At 40.8% G+C, this 24,394-nt stretch overlaps 1 long non-coding RNA gene across 1 annotated transcript; it reads right to left on the reverse strand.

Moving 5' to 3' along the window:
* Positions 1–5: 5 nt before the first annotated feature.
* Positions 6–23,018, reverse strand: LOC116543036. The gene is made up of 3 exons (XR_004265448.1): positions 22,863–23,018; positions 9,176–9,187; positions 6–17 (listed from the first exon to the last, which is right to left on the reverse strand). It is a non-coding gene; the product is annotated as an uncharacterized LOC116543036 (long non-coding RNA).
* Positions 23,019–24,394: the final 1,376 nt, after the last annotated feature.

The following is a 24,394-nucleotide window of genomic DNA, read 5'->3' on the forward strand; positions in this document are numbered from 1 at the left end:
TATTCATTTATTTTAAACTTTTATTTTAGGTTCAGGGGTACATGTGCAGGTTTGTTATATAGGTAAACTCATGTCATGGGAGATTGTTGTACAGATTATTTAATCACCCAAGTATTAAGCCTATTATCCTATATAATGTTCCAATATTCTTGTAATGACAAAATTGTAGAATTGGCAAACAGATTAGTGATTGCCAGGATTATGGATGGGTGCTGGGGTCTGGGAGGGAGGTACATATGTTTATAAAAGGGTAAATGAACAATCCTTGTGGTAATGAAACTGTTCAGTATGTTGACTGTGCTTTCAGATATGTAAGCTTACATATGTGATAAAAATTACATGGAACAAAATACACACACACACCCAAGTGGGCACAAGCAAAACCAGGGAAATGTGAATAACATCGGAGGATTGTACAAATGTCATTGTCTTGGTTGTGATCTTATAGTATGGTTTTCCAAGATGTTACCCTCTGGGGAGACTGGATCTAGGTTACATGGAATCTCTCTGCATTATCTCTTACATCTACATGTGAATCGACAATTACCTCAACTAAGATTTCAATAAACATATAGACAGTGACAGATAAAGTGCCCCTAGTTCTAAAAGTAAATCGGAAATAAAATAAAGCAATGAGACGGAACCTGTCTCAGAGAAGCGAGAGGAGCAATTTCTGCTCCGAGCACCGTGTAATGAAGCCTGATCCAGGGCCCTGTCTGGACTCCATGGGACAGAGAACCTCATCAGTGATGTCTGCCCTCATGAAGGTGGGAGGGTCCTCAGAGCTAGTGCTGCATATTTGCCACCCATTTGCCACTCATTCTGTGTGGAGTGCCTGTCTGACAATGTTAGTGTGGCACTGTGACATCTAGGGGCTTTTGAGGCAGCAGGGCCTGTTTAGGGCCTACAAATCCCATCACTATAGGCCACTCCCTGCAAGTCCAAGTGGGGTTCCATGAGTGCACTGGCTTCTACACTAGCCGGATCCCTAAGGGGCTGGGGCTGCGGCTAATGTACCAGAAGCTGATATTCACTGAACGCATAGTTGGGGCCAGGCCCTGTGCTCTTCATGAATCAATTTACAAAGTGCTCTGCATGCATCAATTGACTTAATCCTTGCCACAGCTCTATTGCTTACTTTTGAAAACCAGGCTTTCTGGTTCCCAGATGTCCTAAACTTAGTGTATTAGGTGTTCATTCTGCCTGTGGGTCATTGGCTGATATTGACTTCTTCGTAGAACACCTGAGAGGTCCTTGAGAGTGAACTCACATCAGCCACTCCTCAGTCACCTCCTGTCTCCTGTGCCCCAGGATTGCTGGCTAATTAGGAAGTGGCCATGTGGGACCATGCTGGGATCCTGGACTCTCCACAGCCACCACATCCTGTGGCCAGACAGCAGGGCTCCAGGGCAGGGATCTTGAATAACTATATCTGACCTGTGTGGAGCGTTGCCTGGGTGCCAGACCCTGTGCTCAGTGTCACCCTTATCCTCTGACTTCATCCCCATCAGTGTCCTGTGAAATTGGTAGGATTTCCATCCCTTTCTCGTGATAAGGAGATTAAGGGTTACGGAGAAGTTGCCTGAGTCCACAAAGCTGGTCAGTGGTGAGCAGTAATTTGCACCCAGGTCTGGCTGACCCCAGAGCCCATAGTCAAGTTCAGAGCCCTACATAGGGCTCAATAAATATGTAGTAGCTGAATGAAAGGCAACTGGATAAAGCTCATCCTGGGGCAGTAGTAGTGGTCCTTAGGGTATGTGTCCTGAAATGAGGTAGCAAACCTGTCAGCCGGGGTAATGCGTGTGATCCCAGCTTGTGCTAAAGGATCCATCTCCTTATAGCGGCATCAAGGAAAGAATTGTTCATGTTTGTTGAGCACCTGCTATACCTCTGTTCTGGGCTGCACTTCAAGGATGAATGAGATGGGGTCCCATGTTTTAGAAAACACTCAGTGTTTCTCTGGACACCAATGTCAGTTGTGAACTTCATGGTGTTTACCTGCTGTTTTCATCTTGTGAGGTCCCTTCCTCCTTGTCACCTTGCTTCTGATCACCACCTAGGCTGTCTGGTATAGGTTTCACTTAGGGATTTTAGACTGTTTTGTGATTGTGCTTGACTGGGCCTCTTGATATGGTGGCGTAACCCTCATTTCAGCATGTGTGTATATCGGGGGGTGCTGAGAAGGTACATTATGTCCAGAATGTAAGCCCCCTTGCTTTTTCAAGTACCTTTTCCATGCGCTTTCTTAATTTGTTATTGATATAGATTAAGACAATTCTCTTAAATTACAAATTTCAAGTAGCATCTCTGAGCCTTAGCTTTCTTATCCATATTTCATGGGGTCCTAGGACTGGACCAGTGTTCCACAGATATGTGAGGACTTGCCCAACGATACACACTGGATGTGGTGCAGAGATGGATTCCCCTGTCCCCATGGGACGTCTGCTATATTTTGCTGCAGCACACTTCTTGAAGCAGCTCACTGTGGTGGAGTATAGGAATCACAAGTGGTAGATAAATACAGACCTTGGATAAATCTCAGCTCCTCCATTTCCAACTTTTTTACCTTGGAGAGTCGAATTAAGGTAGTTTAGCCTCAGTTTTCGTCTCTGGAAAATGGTAATACAAATAGGACCTGACTTGCAGACTTGGCTTGATAATTAAATGGTATGATGTATATAAAGTGCCTGGGTCTTTGCAGATGACATTTATATCCATGTAGAATATTCCAAAGGATTGATAAAACATTCTCCTGCAGCAAATAAGTGGTTAGTCACAGGATGTAAGGTTAACATACAGAAGTTAATTTCTTTGTTATATAACAGCAATGAACAATTGGAAATAAGATTTAAGAACAAATAGCATTTAAAATAGCACCAAAATTTAATTACTTAGGTACAAATGTAACAAATATTTGCAGGATTTATATGTAGAAGGCTACAATGTTCTGATGAAAGAAATCAAAGAAGACCTAAATAAATGGAGAGTTATCTCACATGAATGGACTGAAAAACTCAGTGTTGTTAAGAAATTGATTATTCCAAACTTGACCTATAGCTTCAATGCAATCCCAATCAAAATCCTATCAAGCTATTTGTAGATATCCACAAACTGATTCTAAAATTTATATGGAAAAACAAAAGGCCTAAAATAGCCAACAAAATACTGACGAAGAACAAAGTTGGAGGACTCAGACTACTGCTATGATTTGAAGACTTACTATGAAATGACAGAAATCAAGATGCTGTTGCGTTAGTGAATGAATAGACAAGTAAATCAATAGAACAAAATAGAGACCTCAAAAAATAGATCCACAAAAATATAGTCAACTATTTTTTGACAAAGAAGCAAAGTCAATTCAATGGAGCAAAGATAGTCTTTTCAACAAACAATGGTGAAACAACTGGACATTCATATAAAAAAGAATCTAGTCATAGACCTTATATCTTTTCTCAAAATGAACTTGAAATTGATCATAATAGATTACAGACTGAAATGTAAAGTTCCCAGCATGTGGCAGATGCTCCATCAGTGGTCACTGTGGGTATTTGGAAGTGTTCTGAAGCTTTGTGAGATGGCTGGCCAAGAACTTGTGGTGCTTGAGTGAAGCTGAGTGGGCCTTGTAAGAAGCCTGATGTTACCCCAGTGTGTCCAGGGGACCACCTGTATCAGAATCACATGAAGTCTTTATTACTAAGGCAAATTCCTAGGCTTGCTGCAAATGGAGACTCCCTGTGCCTTGTATTTTTGTTTGCATTTTCATTTTTCTAGAACAAAACCCACAGGTGATTTTGATGCATATTTAGGTTTGAGAATTTTCGGCATATGGGTTAGCCAAGATAAGGAGTCAGTCACCACCTGGGTTCCAATTATAGCCCCACCATTTTTCATATTCCATGGTGTAGTAGAAGAGAGAATAGGTTCTAGATTCAGAGGAATCTGGCTTTCATATCTGCCTCTGCCTCTTATTGACTGTGTGACCTTAGGCAAGACACCCTTCTCTCTAAGCCTTGATTATTTTGCTAAACGAGGAGAGTAAAATAGTGATTCTTTTCTCCTAGGCTTGTTGAGAGGTTTAAATGAGACAAATCCTGGCTTCATGTGTGTTCTATCAGTGTCTGTTGAATTGCATCTGAACAGCTACCCAAAGGAACACAGGAAAGTGGGGCATTTGCTTGGTTGTAGGGTAGCTGCAGAGAGTGTTTTGGGAAAGCCAGAAGCCATGAGTGAGCCATGTGTGATGTCACAGAAGAGATGGAAGTGATGCTGGGGGGCTCAGGGGTTTAGCCTTCTTTGGGAGCTGGATGCCTGCTCTCAGTCAGAAATGGTCTTGCTGGTGGAGACATTCAAAGTCTTAGTGGCTGCCTGCTTTCTGTCTTCAGGGTATGAAAAGCCATTTATAGACCATAGCTATCCCCTTCAAGAACTAGCATTTTCAAAGGAAGCTGTTTTTAATGTGCGTGCTCTTCTCAAGATGAGAAAAAAAACTCCTGAGCCCCCTCTGCTGGCTGTATTGGAGAACAGGAGAGTAAATTAGAACGTTCTCTTAAAAACCTGCACATGCTCACAGGGGCATAGAGACACCTACAATTACAGAACAGAGAGCCACATATACTCACATGCCTTTGCATACAACACACACACAAAGACATACACAGCATATACTTACATGACACAGCTACGTTAGTGCAAGGTGGTTGAAGGTACAAACTCTGGCCTCACACAGACCAGCTGGGCATCTCCTAGATCTGCACAACCCCGGACAGGTTGCTTAATTTTTAAATTTTGTTATTTAAAAATATATATACATAAACATATGAATAATGTGCATATATTACATATAAAAATATCTATACTATAATGTATGAAAAGGGTCCATTTAATATATAGTAAGCACTTGGTAAATGGAAGCTATTATCTCCTTCTATTATTGTTGTTATTAAGCGAAATTCAACCTTTCAGAGCTTCAATTCAATTTTCTGTAAACTGAGAGCGATAGCGAATGTTCACATGGTGCTTACTAGGGGCTGGTACTGTTCTAAATGATACCTAGGTATTTTCTCATTTAATCTTCACAATAACCTTATAAAGTAGGTACTATTATTATTCTCCTTATTTTACAGTTTAAAAAATGAGTATCAGGAAGGATTCGTGGTTTGTCCATGGTCACGTGTCTAGGAAGTGGAAGAGCTGGGATTAAAGCAAGCAGCCTGGCTCCAAATATTCATCTTAAACAGGACACTACACCTGCCTCATGGATAGGATTAAATGCAATACTTCCTGCAAAGTGCTTAGCACAGTGCTATGCACATCGTAAGCAGTAAAAACCAACTGCTATTACTCATTTTTCAACTTTGCCACTTACTAACTGGGTCTACACAGATATATACATATCTGTGGGCACATAGAGAGGTTAACATGTAGATGTGTACACACACATTCAGATACACAGATGCATACATAGATACACACAGATGTATTTATTCACCAGTAGAGTCAATGACATTTATTGAACAAACAGTACATTATTTGGCTGAAGCTGTTCTAGGCTTCTGCACTGGAGATGCAGCATTGAAGAAAACAGACAAAATTTCCTGGTCTTGTGGGTCCAACATTCTAGTGGATGAGAAAGAAGATAAACCACATTTTAAAATACTATATAATTGGATAGTGAAAAGTGCTCAGGAGAAAATATAAACAGAGGAGAGAGATATGAAATGCTGGGTAGGGGGTTGATATTTTACTTAAGGGTGGCTAGGGAAGGTACAATAAGGAAGATACCTTTTTGAGTAAAGATCTGAAGGAGAGGAGAGAGCAAGCATGCAGCTGCCTGAAACAAGAGATTTCCAGGCTGAGGAAATATCAGAGTCAAGTGCCCTGAGATTGGAGAATTCCTGGCATGTTCAAGTATTAGTGAGGAGGCCAGTGTGTCTGAAGTGGGCTGAAAGAAAGGGACAGTAGTAGATAAGTGGGGATGGGTCAGATCGTGTAGGTCTTTATAATCAGTATAAGGGCTTTGGATTTTCCTGCATGATGTAGAAACGTGGCAAGATTTTGAGCAGGGGAATGGCATGATCTAATTTATGTTTTTAAAATTAACACATAATAATTGGACTTCTAATTTGTGTTTTAACAAGATCACTCTGGATTCTCTTTGAAAACAAGCAGAAGCAAATTAATGATAAAATCTCAAATACTAGTTAGGAGGCTATCACTTAAGTCCAAGCAAGACGTGATGGTGGATTGGGTTAAAGTGATATGAAGGGAGATGGCGAGAGATATTCTCCATATATTTTGAGAATAGAGCCAACATAATTTACTGATGGATTGGGTTAGAGTTGTGAGAAAAAGAGAGAAGTCAAGATGATGCCAAGACATTTTGCCTAAGCAACCAAAAGTGTGGAATTGCCATTAACAGATGGCCAAGACCATAGAAAGAGCTGATTGGTATGGGAGATCAAGAATTGGTTTTTGAATATGTTAAGTTTGAGATGCCAATTAGACATTCAAATGGAGATATAAATATGTAGTTCAATGCGAAAGTCTGGAGTTCACAGAAGAGATCTTACGTGAAGATAAAAATCTGTGAATCATTGGAGAATAGATAAAAGCATGAAACTGGATAAACTTACCGAGGGAGTAAGTGTAAGTAAAGAAAAAGAGCTGCAAGAACTGAGCCCTGGTGCATTATGAAGTTAAGAAGTCAAAAGATGAGAGGTTCAGCAAAGGAGATGACAAAGAATGGTCTGTAAACTAGGAAAGCAGGTATGGTTGAGTGTGGATGTCCTGGAAGCCAAGTGAAGAGTTTTTAGGATGATCAGGTGTTTATGATCATCATCAACTGTTTATCAACTGTCAAATGTTGCTGATGAGTCAACATGAGGTGTGAGAATTGACTATTGTATCTGAAAACATGGAGGTCATTGGCAACCTTGAGAACAGCAGTTTAGAGTGAAACAGTGGGACATAAAACCTGATTAAAATAGGTTAAAGAAGGAATGGAAGGGAAGGAATTGGAAGCAGCAAATATAGGTAACTCCCAAGTTTTGCAATAAAGGGGGGTAAAGAAATGGAGCAAGAGCTGGAGGGAAAGTGAGCTCAAGGGTCACTTGAGATTTTATTTGATTTTTTTAATTGAGAGAAAAAAAATTCTGGTGTGCTCATATGATGATAGGAATGATCCAGAATTGCTAGATCCCATAGAGAGAGTAATATCTGTGATGCCGAAAATAGAGGGAAGAATTGCTAGAAGATGTCCTTGAGCAGGTGGAAGGAATTGCAACCCCATGCACAGGTGAAGAAGTTGATCTTAGCTAGGACCTTCAACTTTTTATTCCCAGTAAAAGGAAACTAGCATATATAGGCAAAGGTGCTGACATAATTTTAGAGAAACAGGAAGCAAATTCATAGCTGAGCATGGGGTTAACTTAGAAGTTTGAAGAGAGAGAAGAAAACATAACATGTTCTTCAAGGAGTGTCACAATAAATAGACTAGGAGACTATATATTTCTGGGTAAGTTTAGTGTCCCACCTGATTTGGGGTTGGTTCTATGAGTTGAAAGTGAGACCAGATGGAATCATGTATTCCCTGCCCCCCCCACCGCCCCCCGCCAGTTTCATTCAGGTACGCAGGTGCAAGTGTAGAGGAGTTGAATTTAATGAGGAGTGTTGCTTAGATAAGTGTCACAGGAGATTCTAATGAGTAATCCACATACTTTAAGCTGGGCAAGGAAAGAAAGAATACCAGGTAGGTAGATGGTGTGAAGGCGGTAGTATCAATAAAATGGATGTCCTAGCAAGGTGAAGGACTACTAGATTGCAATGTAAGAAGGGGTGAACTGAAAAGATAGGAGGTGGTGGTCAGAGAGGGTGATTATGAAATTGAGATTATGGGAGATTTGCAGTTATTGGTCATGGAAAGGTGTAAGGAACATGGCTTTGCTTTGCTCAAGGATAGGTCAAGGTAAACATCCAGAGTGACTCAGCGAGTTTAGAGTGCAGGTGTATAACTTCACTTGTTATCACAGCTATGTAGCCATAACATGGGATGGCCATCACTTGGCTCTACATCGCTATTGTCTATAGAAGGTATAATTGCCCTGCTGACACTGTACAAGCATGCTCGCACAGAGAGAGAGAGAGAGAAAGAGTCAGTCAAAGCTGTCCATTTTGTGGACAGACAGGAGGGAACCAGGACACAGCTCGGCTTGCTTGTGCCCAGAGAAAGTTAAGTTGCTGACCCTGAAGGCAAGTGAGAATCAGCTGCTGCACAGCGGTCATGGGGGCAGTCTGCTTAAGCAGCTGAGACAGAGCAGACAGTGTAAGAGAGATGCTGCTGAATAAAATCATCTTTCACCTACCTGCGGTCCACCAAGTATTCTTTCAGTGATCTGCTACTCATCCACCCACTACCTCCGGAACTCACCATAGGCTGGAACCCGGCCCTCGACCTGACACAAGGCCTAAGTGTTGTTGATGAGAAATGACTCCAGGTTTTTTGCAGTGCCTTCTATCCACAGTGGAGTCTGTTTCTCTGCCTCTTGAACCTGAGCTGGCTCTGTGATTTGTTTTGACCAAGAGAAAGAGGAAAAAGTGATGTATGACTTCTGAGCTTCAGCCTCAAGAGGCCTGGCAGCTTCTGCTTTGCTAAGCTGTCACCACTACACTAAAAAACAAAACAAACAAACAGAACACCTCTTTGAGGATCAAATACTACTTGGAGAGAGAAGCCCAGCTGGGCCCGGTCTTCAGCCAGCTCACCACCAGAGGCACGAGTGAGCCCAGGTAAGACCAGCACGAGAACTGCTTAGCCAGTTCACAGAATTTTGAGAAATCATAAATTTGTTTGTTCGTTGAAGCCACAGTGTTGCAGTGGTATGTTGTACAGCAAGAGATAACACATTAAAATGTGACTGTGGGAATTAGTGACTGTAGCGGGATCAAAAATTCAATTGTTGGAGTTCAAAGAACTAAGAAGCCAGAGTGTGGGTAGATAATCGATATTTATATTACAATTGCTGGGGATTGAGGCAGGCATAGTGCTGGAGGGAGCAATAGTGTTCCAGGAGTGAACATCTTCAAGAAATAAGTAGGTGCGATTTGGGGCAGTGGAGTCTGATGAAATGAGATTCTAATAGAGATTTTTATGTAGCTGGATGTTTTTACATGTACATACAGACATATAAAACTCTACATGCATTTTATGCATACAAACATACAGATATTTGCACACACAGACATACTACAGATCCACACAGACACACCAAGCATGCAAAATTCATGTAAGCATGCAAAAATACAGTTAAACACCCAAATTCACATACACACACAGGTATATAGAGATCCCCCTAAAGTCAAGTCACAAATAAACAGACATGCACTCACACCTGCATACATAGAAATCCACAAACATAAATGCATGCAAGCATGTAGGCAAATATACAGACCACTACATTGACAGTGATATATACAGACAGCCTCATAGAGAGACGTGCAGAGAATGTGCTTACACACTTCATAGCACACTACCATTCACATGTGTGCTCATCACATGTATATGTACATGGGCACATACACATCAATGCACATACACATAGCTACACATATGTATAATCATAGGCTGTTCACATAAGTACACATGTACCGGAACGCGTAGACACACATACCACACTTGTATCCACACATCACAAAAATAGAAATGCAGCTGTACACACAGATTAAGGCGGCAAAAGATTTGTGGCCAATCATACACATATTTGACCACAGATATGCATGCACACACGTTCATGCACACATCTGACAGCACACACATACATATGCTCACAGGCACACAGAAGCCATGATAGCACCAAAGCACTTGAGAATGCTTTTGTTACATGTTGAAATTATTTTAGATTTAGATTTATGTTCTGCTTATGTTTACCGGGCTGATGGGATGGGGGCTTTTCCAGTGCATAGCAGCTACTGGGCTCCTGCCTCAATGAGGGCTGGGGGAACTGAGGTTGCAATGAGAGCAGACTGCAGAGCCTGTTGAAATCCAGGAGGAAATGGGGATGAAGGAGTAGTTTTGGCTCAGAAGTAGGGCCTTTAAGTGCTTGTAATAGCATCACTTAGTGGCTTTTAGTGCAGATTTGGGAGTCCATTAGAACATAGTTGAAATTCTACCTCTCCCACTTAATAGCTATTACCTTGGAAAAATTATTTCATCTTTCTGAATCCCAGTTTTCTCATATGAGGCTGTCTGTATATTTGCTTACATGCTTGCATGCATTTATGTTTGTGGATTTCTATATATGCATGTGTGAGTAACAGCAACTGCCTTAGAATTATTGTGCATATTAATTGAGTGAATATTCATAAAACACTTAGAACAGCGTGTAGTAAGCTCTTAGTGTTAGCTACTGCTTTTGGTGGTTTTTGAATTAACTCCCTTATCAGACAGCTGGGAGTCCTGAATTCCTATCATTAGTTCCAACTGTTACTTATGGCCTTGTCTTCAGAGATCTCAGGAGCAGAAAGCAGAGGCCTGAGAGAACAGGCCATAGACCAGATGAACTTTGGACTTAGAGGGCTGGGAGAAGGGATGAAGATAGGGCTCAGAAAAATTGGAATGATGGAGACTTTTTGGGAAGGCAGGCCTATGTGATGCATCAGCTAGAAGTCTTAGGTTACAGGGAGCCTAAGACAGAGCTAGTTTTTCAAAGCCTTCTTCCAAAGGCTCGCCTGTGGGATCCCAGTGGAGTCTGTTCCTGGGACTGCTGTGGGAGGTGGACACTGAAGAGACAGTCACTTTCTTACTCATTGTCCCAGGGATGTGGAGGATTAGAACATAGGTGCCTTCCAAGGCCTTCTACCTATTTTTTTAAAAATTGAAGAGAAGCACATGCCATGAGCATACAATTCAAAGCATTTTCAAAAATTGATACATCTGGGTAACTAGCAGTCACATCAAAAAATTTAAAGTGACTGGCGTCCTGAAAAATCTCCCATTTGCTCCCTTCCAGTGGCTGTACACCAAAGTTAATCCCCAGCCTGGTTTCCAACAGCATAGATTTGGTTTGTCCATATTTGTAAATGAAATCATACAGCTTCTCCTCTTTCGCATATGGCTTCTTTTTCTCAAAGGTATGTCCATGAGGTTCCCTCATTGATGCATATTATCAGTAGGTTATTCTTGTTTGTTGCTGTATAGTGTTCTAATATGTGAATCTATACTTTATCTGTTTGCATGTATGTCATTTTGGGGCTATCAAAAATGTATACTATATGCGTTCTAGTACATTGTCATGATCTCAATGTTTGTGTCCCTTCAAAAGTCATATGTTGAAGGGTTAATAGAGGCTGGAAAGGGTAGGAGGAAGGAGGGATAGGGAGAGAGCTGTTAAATGACATAAAATTACAACTAGATACTAAGAAGAACAAATTCTACTGTTTTATAGCACTGCAGGATAACTATAGTTAACAATAATATATATATTCATATAACTAAAAGAGAGGATATTGAATGTCCCAACACAAAGAAATGACAAGTGTTTGAGATCATGGATATGCTAATTTCCCTGGTCTGATCACTACATACTGTATGTATTGAAACATCACTATGTACCCCATAAATATGTAGTTATTATATGTAAGTTAAAAATAGAAAAGAAAGTCTATATTACCTCAAAAAAAAGCTGTATTGTGAAACCTAATCCCAAGTGTGATGGCATTAGGAAGTGGGGCCATTGGAAAGTAATTAAGTCATGAGTGGGACTCTCATGAATGAAATTACTGCCTTGCTCCTTCCACAAATGTGAGGACATAGCTAGAAGGAGCCATCCCAGAAAGTAGTCTCCCAGCAGATACCACATCTGTTGGTGCCTTGATCTTAAAACTTTCCAGCCTCCAGAATTGTGGAAAAATAACTTTCTGTTGTTTATAAGCTACATGGTTTATAATATTTTGTTAATAGCAGCCCAAACAGACTAAGACATACATCTTTAGATGAACACATGCACATACCTTAGTTTTAATTCATACATTTTCATAGCCTTATAAGAGGACCACCCTTAATTGGATCTACCCTTGACCAGAAGCCAGGCATTTGAAATTTATCAGAGGCTATTGCATAGCACAACTCCAGGGGTCACCATTGCCATGTGTTGTACATGGCTGGCACCCCTGGGCCACAATGCAGAGGATCTGGTGCACTTGAGTTGTATAGTGGGCAGCTCTCTACCATTCTGCTTCTCAACCGCTCTCAGGGGCTGTGACATGTTTGTTACACTGAACTCTGAAAATCTTTCCTCAAAATCTCTTTTCCTTTATGTCTTTTTTTTTGGTCTTTGAGTCAGTCATAGGCCCAGAATCACAAGAGCCATGGGTCACTCTAAACAGTCCCAGTAACCCATCAGCTAGTTCTTTGGGAATGAAAGAAAGAAACCAAACAGATACACGAGGTATTTCATCTTAGAAAAACCAAATCACCCTAAATCACAGAACCTTTTTATTTTTTTAAAATACTTTAAGTGGTTATTCAGACACAGCAATAATCTCTCTCACCTACTTTGGCAAGTTTACAAAGGAGAAACTAGGACAAGTGTGGGTTTTGGAAAAGAAATTTTTGTTTAAACACAAGGCCCCAGCTTCTGTCTCTGCCCCAAGCTTCAGGATGGGTATGTGTAATGTGGCTGGGGAGTCTTTTCTCTGGAGGCAAATTGATCTGCTTTCAGTCTGTGCTCAGCCAGTTCTGAGCTAGGCAAATGGCGTAAGTTCTTTAGGTTTCAGTTTTCTCCTCCGAAAAATCTTGCTACATCATGGGTAGGAAGCATGGGAAGAAGAAGAAGACATATAACCATGGACTGAGCAGCCTTCCCTACTAGGCATAAAGCGGGTGGCAGGCCCAGAGGTGGAGAATGGCTGCATTGGCCCTGGGCCTGGCCGGCCCAGCCCAGTGCCCAGCAGGTGGGCAGAAGAGGGAAACCATGAATTCTTACTTTTTGAATGGAAAATACTTTGTCTTGTTTGGGCAATTTATTGTTTTGTGGAGTTTGCAATTGGACAAAACACAGGGGCATGAATCTTTGAACAGAGTTACAAAGAAGCTTCTCCTGAGGGCCCTGTGAGGGCTCTGAAATTGAACAGATGTAACTTCATTCTTGGCTTCAGGCTTTGCCTTTCACCTGTAAAGTGTGTGACACTTTACACTCTGAGTCTTAGTTTTCTTATGTGTAATCTAAAGAATAATTCTGGTCTTACAGGGTTGCTAAAAAGATTACATGAGACCATATGTGATGGTTAATATTAATTGTCAACTTGACTCGATTGATTATGCCTTGATGGCTGGTGAAATATTGTTTCTGGGTGTGTGTCTCTAAGGGTGTTTCCAGAGGAGACTGATGTATGAGTCAGTGGACTGGGAGAGGAAGATCCATCCTCAATGTGGATGGCATCATCCAATCGGCTTTGGGAGTATCAAAAACAAAGCGGTTGGAAGAAGGGTGATATTCAGTTTGGTTTCCTTCTCTCTCTTCCTTATGTAGCAAGGGATCCTTTTCTCTCTTTTTGCCCTTGGACATCAGACTCCAAGTTCTTTAGCTTTTGAATTCTGGGACTTGTCCTAGTGGCCTCAAGGGATAGCAGGACTTCAACTTCAGATTAAGGGCTGCACTGTTTTCTTCCTTAGTTCTGAGCCTATCAGACCTGGACTGAGCTTCTCTTGTACTCTAGCTTGTAGACTGCCTATTTTAAGTCTTTGTCTTTGTGATGGTGTAAGCCAATTCTCCCTAACAAATTCCCTTTCCTATATATTCTATTGGTTCTCTTTCTCCGGAGAACACTGACCAATACACTACACATAGAAAGAACTTTGCACTGGGCTTAGCATATAGTAATGTGTACTTATTAATATCATAGGAATAAAAAAACAATGACTTTTACATTATTTTCTCAAGTATTTCTTTCCTTTTTTAAAATTTTACTTTAAATTCTGGGATACATGTGCAGAACGTGCAGGTTTGTTACATAGGTATATATGTACCATGGTGGTTTGCTGTACCTATCAACCTATCATTTAGGTTTTAAGCCCCACATACATTAGGTATTTGTCCTAATGCTCTCCTCCCCTTTCCCCCTACCCCCTGGAAGGCCCCAGTGTGTGATGTTTCCCTCCCTGTGTCCATGTGTTCTCACTGTTCAGCTCCCACTTATGAGTGAGAACATGTGGTGTTTGGTTTTCTGTTCCTGTGTTAACTTGCTGAGAATGATGTCTTCCAGCTACATCCACATCCCTGTACAGGACATGAACTCATTCTTTTTTATGGCTGCAGAGTATTCCATGGTGTATATGTGCCAGATTTTCTTTATCCAGTCTGTCTCTAATGGGCATTTGCGTTGGTTCCAAGTCTTTGCTATTGTAAATAGTGCTGCAATAAACATACGTGTGCATATGTCTTTGATTTATAATCCTTTGGGTACATACCCAGTAATGGGATTGCTGGGTCAAATGGTATTTCTAATTCTAGATCCTTGAGGAATTGCCACATTGTCTTCCGTAATGGTTGAACTAATTTAGACTTCCACCAACAGTGTAAACGCATTCCTATTTCTCCACATCCTCTCCAACATCTGCTGTTTCCAGACTTTTTAATGATCACCATTCTAACTGGTGTGAGATGGTATCTCACTGTGGTTTTGATTTGCATTTCTCTAATGATCAGTGATGATGAGCTTTTTTTCATATATTTGTTGGCTGCACAAATATCTTCTTTTGAGAAGTGTCTGTTCATATCCTTTGCCCACTTTTTGATGGGGCTGTTTTTTCTTGTAAATTTGTTTAAGTTTCTTATAGACTCTGGATATTAGACCTTTGCCCGATGGGTAGGTTGCCAAAATTTTCTCCCATTGTGTAGGTTGCCTCTTCACTCTGATGATAGTTTCTTCTGTTGTGCAGAAGCTCTGGAGTTTGATTAGATCCCATTTGTCTATTTTGGCTTTTGTTGCCAGTGCTTTTGGTCTTTTAGTCATGAAGTCCTTGCCTATGCCTATGTCCTTAATGGTTTTGCCTAGGTTTTCTTCTAGGTTTTTTATGGTGTTAAGTCTTATGTTTAAGTCTTTAATCCATCTGGAGTTAATTTTAGTGTAAGGTGTCAGGAAGGGGTCCAGTTTCTGCTTTCTGCACATGGCTAGCCAGTTTTCCCAACACCATTTATTAAACAGGGAATCCTTTCCCCATTGCTTGTTTTGGTCAGGTTTGTCAAAGATCAGATGGTTGTAGATCTGTGGCGTTGCCTCTGAGGCCTCTGTTCTGTTCCATTGGTCTATATCCCTGTTTTGGTACCAGTACCATGCTGTTTTGGTTATTGTAGCCTTGTATCATTTGAAGTCAGGTAGTGTGATGCCTCTAGCATTGTTCTTTTTGCTTAGGATTGTCTTAGCTATACGGGTCCTTTTTTGGTTCTGTATGAAATTTAAAGTAGTTTTTTCTAATTATGTGAAGAAAGTTAATGGTAGCTTAGTGGGAATAGCATTGAATCTATACATTACTTTGGGCAATATGGCCATTTTCACGATATTGATTCTTCTTATCCACAAGCATGAAATATTTTTCCATTTGTTTGTGTCCTCTCTTATTTCCTTGAGCAGTAGTTTGTATTTCTCCCTGAAGAGATCCTTCATATCCCATGTAAGTTGTATTCCTAGGTATTTTATTCTCTTTGTAGCAATTGTAAATGAGAGTTTACTCATGATTTGGCTCTCTGCCTATCTATTGTGGGTGTATTATTTTCTCAAGTATTTCTACAGCTCTGAGTTTCTGCCTAATGTAGTCATCTTCAACCACATCAGATCCTATGTCTTGTGGATAGAATACCTAATTGACAATGGCCTCTTTACTACCCTGAAAAGAAATGCACAGTTCCCATAGCCCATTACTACTCAAAGTGTAATAGCATCAAGGACCAGCAGCATGTTGGCCATCATCTGGGAGCTTGTTAGATATGCAGAATCTTGGGTTCTACTCTCAGGCCTGCTAAATCAGAATTTGTATTTCAGTAAGAACCCCAGGTTTTCTATACATGCAGTAAAGTTAGAGATTCATTGCTATAACCCACACCCATAATTAAACATAAAGAAACAAAATGCTTTAACTGTAATATGAAGGGGAAATACAAGGAAAGTAATGGTAATACATTTTCTTCATACACAATGGCTCACACTTAACTATAGTGGATGTTTGCACCTATATGTAGAATCTGTGTGAAAGTAGCAGCTCTGCATACAGACTGATGCTACTGCTTTGTGTCAGCGACCAAAATTTCATAAGCATTATCATAAGCTGATGATATTCTGAAATGATGGACAGCCCTAGATAGAGTAGTGAACTAAAAACAAAAGCACAGTGTAATCTTTCCTGGATATATGTACCATTTGCATTTCTGGAAAATGCAGTCTACTAAAATCAATGTAAATGTAAGATGGAGCTAGGTTCAAGGTTATGATACTTATAAAAATGATTTCTTACTACATGAAGGTTTGGTGGGACCTTCAAAAATGATGTATGAAGGCCAGGTGTGGTGGCTGATGCCTGTAATTCTGGGACTTTGGGAGGCCAAGATGGGCGGATCACTTGAGGTCACGAGTTCGAGACCAACCTGGCCAACATGGTTGAAACCCCATCTCTGCTAAAAACACAAAAATTAGCCAGGCATGGTGGCATGTGCTTGTAGTCCCAGCTACTCGAGAGGCTGAGGTAGGAGAATCACTTCAACCCAGTTGGCGGAGGTTACAGTGAGCCAAGATAGAGCTACTGTACTCCTTCCTGGGCAACAGAGTAAGACTCCATCTAATAATAATAATAATAATAATAATAATAATGTGTTCTGTGAGGCTGTGTCTGGATTTCTGGATTCCAGGTGTTCAGCTACTAAATGCCAATAGTGACTTATTCAGTCACTGTAATAATCAAAAGTGCTAAACAACAAAATAAAAAATAATAATTAAAGTGCTGCTCCCATACACCAATACTGAACTATCTGAAAAGGAAATTGAGAAAACAATTTCATTTACAATGACACACACACAAAAAGAACAAAATACTTAGGAATAAGAGCACAGGTAAAAGACTTATGCACTGAAAATGATAAAACATTGAAAATTAAAGAAAACACAGATAAATGAAAATATATCCTGTGTTTATGGAGTGGAAGAATTAATATTGTTAACTTATTGTCCATATTACCCAAAGTGGTCTATAGATTGCAGTTCCTATCAAGATTACAATGGCAATGTGGGGAAGAGGAAGATAGCTGGTAGAAGGCTCCACTAATTGCCCCCCTGACAGGAACACAAAATTTAACAACTGTCAACATTAAAAATCACCTTCATGAGAAGCAAAAGTCAGGTGAACAATTATAGTACCTGTTTTTAGTGTCATACTGCTGAAAGGGACATTTAAAAGGGTATGAATGACAGTATTTTGGTTTTTGGTGTTTTTTTTTTTTTTGAGATGGAGTCTCACTCTGTCACCCAGGCTGGAGTGCGGTGGCGTGACATTGGCTCACTGCAACCTCTGCCTCCCGGGTTCAAGTGATTCCCCTGCCTCAGCCTCCCGAGTAGCTAGGACTACAGGCATGTGCCACTATGCCTGGCTATTTGTTTCTTTTTTTGTATTTTTAGTAGAAACGGAGTTTCACCATGTTGGCCAGGATGATCTCGATCTCCTGACGTCGTGATCCACACTTCTCAGCCTCCCAAGGTGTTGGGATTACAGGCATGAGCCACCGTGCCTGGCCAGAAGGACAGTCTTGAATAGCTGGTGGCACACTTCTCCAACATCCTAGCAGTGGCTGTGTGGTGTGGAGAGAGAATCTGTGTGCTTGGGAGATGAAAAGCAAAGCAATTGTCAAACTTTGCATTGAACTTAGTACCACCCTGTCATAGCAGAAAGCAAAACTGGGCTGAAACCAGTCGAATTAATACTTAGAAATAAGAGAGCAGGTGAAAGACTTACACACTAAAAATGGTAAAACAATGATGAAGAGAATTACAGAAGACATAGAGTATTTAGACCAGCTCTAACCAGAGGGGAATCGTCTATCCTATCAGTTGCAGCATGAGTTCTGGCAAACCTCATCACCGTGGGCTGAAGTGTTCTGGGGCCCTAAATAAACTTGAAGAGGAATCTAGGCCACAAGGACTGCAACTCCTAGGTGAATCCTAGTGCTGAGCTGGCCTCAGAGCAGATGGACTTGGGGGTCATGCAACCTACTGGGGCACCAGCCAGGGCAGCTAAGGGAGTGCTTACGCAGTGCCTGTACCACCCCTCTCCTGACTCCAGGCATTGCAGCTCACGGTTCCAAAAGAGACCCATTCCTTCCACTTTAAAAGAGAAGAATGAAGAATAAAGAGGATTTTGTCTTGCATCTTTGATATAAGCGCAGTCACAGCAGGATAGGGCATTCATCAGAGTTATAAGACTTCCATTTTAGACCCTAGCTCCTGGACATTTCTAGACATACTCTGGACCAGAAGCGAACATGCTGCCTTGAAGGGAAGGACCCAGTCTCAACAGAAACCATGACCTGCTGACTAAAGAGCCCTTGGACGCTGAAAAACCAGCAGTGATACCCAGATAGGATGCCGTGGGCCTTTGGTGAGACTGAGGCATGCTATCTTCAGGTGAGACCCAGAACATTCCTAGCTGTGGTGGCTATGGTGAAAGAATCCTTCTGTTCGAGAAAATCAGAGTGAAAACTAAAAGGGCCTTTGACTTGCACCTTAGGTACTAGCTCAGTCACAGTGGGGCAGAACACCAAGTGGGTTCTTGGGGCCCCCAATTCCAGGTCTTCACACTTAGATGGCATTTCTATAGCTGTGCTGGGTCAGAGGGTAGCCCACTGCCCTGAAAGGTGAGTCTCAGTCCTGGCAGCATTCACCACAAGCTTATTGAAGGGCTTCTGTGCCTTAAGTGAACATCAGCAGCAGCCTGGCAGTACTCCCCAGGGGCCTGTAGTGGTGATGGTCACTGGGTGAGGTGCCTCTGCCTTCAGAAAGGGGAAGAAACAGTGAGGACTGTGTCTTGTGATTTGAGGGCCAGCTTAGCCACAGTAGACTAGAATACCAGGTAGACCTGTAAGGTTTTTGAATCCAGTCCTTGGCTCCTGGATAGCATCTCTGAAACTGCCAGGGGCCTGGGGGAACTCACTACCCTGCAGTGAAGGAAAAAAACTTGGCTGGCTTTGTCACCTGCTGATTGTAGAGCCCCAGGGCCTTGAGTGAATGTAGGCAGTAGCCAGGTAGTGGTTACAGCAGGCCTTGGGTGAGACTGAGTACTGTGCTGGCTTCAGGTCTTATCCAGTGAAGTCCCACTGGTGATGGCCACATGGGTGCTTGTGTCACCCCACCCCCAGCTCCAAGTGGTTCAGAACAGAGACAGATAGAGACTCCATTTGGGAGAAAGTAAGGGAAGAGAACAGGGGTCCTAGGCTGGTAATCCAGAGAATGCTTCCGGATCATATCCAAGACCACCAAAGTGGTACCCCATCTTATTGAAATGATCTGTTCACAGGTCTGTTTCCCTTATTGGGCTGCGAACTCATTGATGACAAGACTGCTTTATTCATGTTTGTATCCTCAGTGCCTAACTCAGGGCTGGCTCAGAGTAAGATGTCAATAAAACTGTATTGAACATCAACATCAATATTGTCATAATCACTTTCTCTCTTTCGTGACATTCATGGCTTTTGCTGTCCAGACAATCTCATACATTTTATTACTAAGTCATCTTCCTTCTGGTGGTGATTGTTCTCAGATTATTTCATACATGTAACCGTGGGCTCTCCAAAATGACTAAATTCCATAAGAGCAGGACGTTGTTATATTTCTTACTCTGTTCTGTGCTTAGACACATAATAAGTTGTCAACAACCACAGTTTGATTTTGAAATGGCACTGTGTTATTGGGATGCTATAATTTCAATGGCATTGTATTGATAGTAATTTGCCAGGAAAATAGGAAACTGTGCCTTGGTGGAAATGATCTCTTCTAGCCTAAAGAACTCTTTCTTCCACCAAGCTGGTTGCAGTGGATTTCATAATTTTATATGAACATCAGCAAAACTGAACTTGCTGAATATTTGGATTATTGCCCAATGTCGATTCCATTTGGTGGACATGAACATCCAATTATTCCAAGCAATTTTGGAGATTGATATGGCCACAAAGGTGTTAGGATATAGTAAGCCATTGAGAGGCCAGTCTGTAGAGCTATTCAGGGATTTGAACATCTAATGAGTGAGTAGTTTTACAGATTATTGAATCAGAGTATCAAAAGGCATTTCAAACCATTATGCATTTACAAATATTTACAGATCTTTTAAAGATCAAGTCTGTCATTATCAGTTTCTGTGCTGTATATTGTCAGTATCCACAGTGACCCCAGAGGAGCCTGTGCTGGCAGGAGTAATGCTGTGGTATGTTCAGCTCTGCTGGATCTCCATAGAGGGGGGCTGGAATGCCTTGTGGAACAATGCCCCAGGCTCCCGAGAGCAAAGAATGAAGGGCAGCCTAGTTTGATAACCACATTAAAGCACTACCAACATCTGTTCAAGCCAAAGACAACACTATCTCTAGGAATTAACCTTCTGAACCACTGAATCATTACCCTCAGCAGAGTGAAAGTTGGACAACAAGAGCCTATTTGTCAGTGATTCCTCAGAGAGACGTGGTAAGCCGTATTTTACTGCAAACAGCGTGAGAAGGCCTGGCTCGGCTTTACATTTTAAACACAGAATATATTTGTGTGGGAAACAAGCACACAATGAATGTAAATAAACTTTTGATGATACCTTGCAACTTTCAGCATTGATGCCACTCCAGAACAAATGGACCATGGAGGATTGCTTCAGAGAATAGCATTTCCTGAATTTGTACCTAAATGTTTCCCCTTCATTTTAATAAAACCGTAGGTACCAATAATGAGAGTACTCACTATATGCAAGATGCACTTTTGTACTAAATGAAAAACCCAACCATTTGTTGAAAGTAATATAATTCACTATAAATATAAGAATAACTATTTGGATGGGCTTTGTCAAGCTGTAGCATATGAAGAGAGAGGCAAGGAGGATGGGAGAAGAAATCTAATAAAAGTTTTAGTACAGAAGAAGTAAGCATAGAATGCCAGTCATCAAAACTTTAGAAGAATCTGGAATTTTGGAGTGTATTTCTTATAATAAAGATTGGCTGCAACTTCCACTATGATACATTTTAAGCCTTGCACCACACTAATTGGAAAAACCTTCTCCAGCTTTTTATTTCCTGATATATTCTTAAACGTAGCAAATTATCATTAATAGACGCAAGGCTTTTATGTCAAATCTGCCTGAGAAGAGTGAGACTAAACTGAGTTTGGTCCTTAGATTAGTCCCTGGAATATATGTATTTTATTTTATGACACTTACATAGTATTTAGTATGTGCTATTTTATTCATTAATTTATTTAGAGACAGGGTCTCTCTCTGTCACCCAGGCTGGAGTGCAGTGGTGTGATCATGGCTCACTGCAGCCTTGACCTTCTATGTTCAAGTGATTCTCTAGCCTCTAGCCTCAGCCTCCTGAATAGCAGGGACTAAATGTGTGCAGTAACATATACCAAACTAATTAAAAAATTTGTTCCTTTTGCAGAGATGAGGGTCTCATTATGTTGACCAGGCGGTTTCAAACTTCTGGTCTCAAGCGGTCCTTCTGCCTCAACCTCCCAAAGTACTGGGATTACAGGCGTGAGACACCACACCCGGCTGTGTGCTGTTTTAAAAGAAAACAAGTAAATACTGTGTACTGTCTGACACCTGTAATTGCTATAAAACTATTCCCTTTTTTTTTTATTATTTAAAGTATATAGCCTATCCATACATAATCTATATAGCATATATAAGGTATTTAGAAGTATCCATACATGGTATGTACAAAGTATGTAGATTTATTTTACCTAACAAAGTAAGGCAGAATGGAATGTCAGTGTCTTGGCTTACTTCACTCATCTCCCTAAAAGTCATCAAGTCTATAATATTGTGGGTGGCTCCAGCCATGGATGCCCTTGTGAACTGACTTGCTAATGCTTGTACAGTGTACCTGCTTGAGTAGCGTAATATCTCTGTGTCAGTGCAAAACGTCATGACATTGTATTGGGTCTGGACAAAGCAAAGTGCCTTGGGAAATACCACCTTTGGGATTACGTAAGTGGATCCCTTTACAAGTTTAGAGGCAGAGTTCTGTTTAAGTTCTAGTCGCTCCACTTGTTTAGGTAGCAGACTGTAATGATGGAGGGAAGCTGGCACATAGCAGGGATTTATTGAATGTATTTGAGTGAGTAAAAGAAAACTTTGGATGCAGGATACTTTTGCCCAGCAGTTTTGCCAACATGGTCCAGGAACCGTGGTGGGGAGGGGGTTCCCCAAGATCCTTCTGGGGAGGTCTTGAGGCCAAAACCTTTTTAAAATAATAATATGAATACATTATGTGTCCCTTTCACTGTGTTGACATTTTCACTGAAGGTGCAGAAGCAATGGTGAATAACTCTGCTGGCTTGTTGGCATGAATTAAGGCAGTGGCACATCATATTCTTCACCACTAAGCACTCACAGAAAAGAATGTAAAATGCCAGTTTTACTTAAAAATGTTCTTGATGAAGCAGTTAAAATATAATTTTTATTAAATCTCAACTCTTAAGTACTTGAAAGCATAAATCACTTCTGCTACACACCGAAGTAAGATAGTTGTCCTAAGAGAAAGCACTTATGCAATTGTTTGGATTTTATGCTGAACTGGCCCACTGGTTTCCCCATGGAAATTTTTTTTTTAAATTTAAAAGAATGACTGACAGACAAACTATGGTTATTCAGACTTGGGTATTTGACAGACATTTTCTCAAAAATGAGCAAAGTGAGACTGTCACTTCAAGGAAAACAGCTGACAGTATTTGTTGCCAATGATGGAATTTGAGCTTTCAAGAAAAAATTTAGATTTTGGAAAACTTGTATCCACCACTGTGAGCTTGACAGTTTCCCAGTACTTAAAGACTCTGCCAATGAGTCTGGTGCCAATGATGGCATTAATGCCAATGATGACATTAAAAATGTGATTTCTTTGGATTTTGTATAATTAAAAGTAAATATTTGGAAGATTTTTTGCAACTCAGAAATCAATATTTTTGAAATGATCAATGTGTGATGTTATTACATAATGCATGAATCAAAGATTAATTCAAAATATAAGATAGATTGATGGATTTTGATATAACAAAGTGCACCAATACGGTTTCCAATTCCACATTGCAACTTAACATTAAAAACTGTCACTTGCAGGGATTTGGTTCAATAGCCAAGAAGAATAGCCACAGTTATCTGAAAAGTCTATCAAAATAATGTTTCCTTTTTCAAACATATATCTGTGTGAGGCTGGATTTCTTTTTTATATACATCAACGATAATCACATATTGCAACCGATTGAAATCAGAAGCACATATAAGACCCAGCTATTTTCTGTTAAGCCAGACATTGAAGAGATTTGCAAAAATGTGAAACAAGGCCATTCTTCTCACTTTTTTGTTTTAAAATATGTAGTTACTTTCTATAAAATATGGTATGCTAACATGTAATAGGTTTATTTTTATTTTAAGCAAATTAAGAAATACATTTTAAAGTTCTCAATTAAACCTTTTAATATACTACATGTAAATAAAACCCACACAAACAAAAGCTCTGAAATTTCCAGTCATTGTTAAGAGTATGAAAGTGCCCTGAGACCAGAATGTTTGATAACTGCTTCTCTAGTCCAGTGGTTCTCAAAGAGTGGCCCCAGACTGCAGCCACCACCACCGCCATCATTATCATCATCGTGCCTGGGAGCTTGTTACAAACATCAGTCCTCAGGTCCCACTCTAAACCTACTGAATTAGAAACTTTGGGGATTAGGCCCAGCATGTCCTGTTTTAACAAGCTTTCCAGGTGATGATGATCCTCACTAAACTTTAAGAACTCCACTGCCAGGCCAGGCGTGGTGGCTCACGCCTGTAATCCCAGCACTTTGGGAGGCTGAAGTGGGTTGATCACGAGGTCAAGAGATTGAGATCATGGTGAAATCCCATCTCTACTAAAAAATACAAAAATTAACTGGGTGTGGTGGCGTGTGCCTGTGGTCCCAGCTACTCGTGAGGCTGAGGCAGGAGAATTGCTTGAACCCAGGAAGCGGTGGTTGCAATGAGCCGAGATCGTGACAGAGTGAGACTCTGTCTAAAAAAAAAAAAGAACTCCAAGTTCTGCTCCCAACCCTTTTACAGATCAGTGTCCATAGTTCCTTAGCTTCTGATGGTTGGGGATGTTGAGAAAGCTCACTTTCCAAGCCAAATGTTGCAAAC

Source organism: Sapajus apella, unplaced genomic scaffold (genome assembly GCF_009761245.1).
Source record: "Sapajus apella isolate SASKATOON/1434 unplaced genomic scaffold, GSC_monkey_1.0 scaffold179, whole genome shotgun sequence".
NCBI lineage: Eukaryota > Metazoa > Chordata > Mammalia > Primates > Cebidae > Sapajus > Sapajus apella.